This window comes from Oratosquilla oratoria, chromosome 34 (assembly GCF_046742065.1).
Source record: "Oratosquilla oratoria isolate Oo_2021 chromosome 34, ASM4674206v1, whole genome shotgun sequence".
In the NCBI taxonomy this organism is placed as follows: Eukaryota; Metazoa; Arthropoda; class Malacostraca; order Stomatopoda; family Squillidae; genus Oratosquilla; species Oratosquilla oratoria.
Window position 1 is genome coordinate 1576518 of NC_134810.1, and position 1288 is coordinate 1577805.

Here is a 1288-nt window from a genome sequence, read left to right on the forward strand (position 1 = left end):
TCAATTTAGTCTTTTTGTTTTAACTAGTGTACTCTGTGTTGAAAACCGAAAAGATAAGTTGGATATATGTAACCTCAGAAATGTTGATTCGTATAATTGGAACTATTGGTTATCCAAGGATTTGCTTATCCTTGAAGATATATTTATTTTATAAACTATGAAGTTGTGTGCATATAAGGAAATAAGATTCCATCTTTGGATTTTTATTTTAGTGTCTAAAGGAATGTGGGTATATATAACAATGATTTCTATAGTAATCTCTTTGAAGGCGGTATTACACGGGCAAGTTTTGGTTAAGCTCAGCACGGAATGTTCCGAAAAATTTCCTCGATCATCTCACAAAACTAATTGCACGGACCAGTCTACTTTTAACCATTCCGTCAGGGGTCCCTTTTTTGTGATCAGCTGATAGACAAAATGCACATTCTTTCTCTTCGATATGTCTACTTCCGTATATGCAAAACAGCAAAAGGCTGGCTATGGTCATGGTTGCTGTTGCAATGGCAGAACACAAGGAGTCTGCAGGTGGTTAAAAAAAAAAAAAAAACGGAAAGAAAAGGAAAGCACTCGACCGTGGCTAACAAGATGTGAAGAGTGAAGCTAATATATCAATCTCGTTGAAGAACTGGCACTTGAAGAGCAAGATAGGCACAGAAATTGGATGTGGCTAGACAGAAACCAGTTTCTGGAGGCGTTGGAGCTGATAAAACCTGTCATAGCTAAGCAAGATACCAATATGAGAGTTGTGGATCCCCCAAAGTACCAAAGTATAGGCTGGCCATCACACTGCGCTACCGAGCTACAGGTGATTTTTTTTATGATGAGGATGTGGCAGAACCCATTGTGATGAAAATATGTTATACAAATATTAGTCCATTCTTTGATAACCTTTGTTCAGAACTGGAGTTGATGTTTGACCATATTTTTTATTGATAATCTAATGTAATACTAGAAGGAACTTTATATCAACACATTATTACCTGGGGGGTCCACCATATACTCAGAAGGACCTCTAGTCAGAAGGACCAGTAGTCAGAAGGTCTAATAGTCATAAGACTCAGTAGCTAGAAGGTCCAATAGTCATAAGACTCAGTAGTCAGAAGGCCCACTAGTCAGGATTTTTTTGTAGGGGAGGAGAAAGGGTGGGTTAGGTTAGGTTTTATTTTATACTTTATATTCATATACAGAAAGTGATTTGATGAAGTTAGGGACCATAATCTGCTTGGAATCTCAATATGCTGAACCACCCATTCTGTTATATTCCTAGGGCTGAAAATGAAAATTTTTC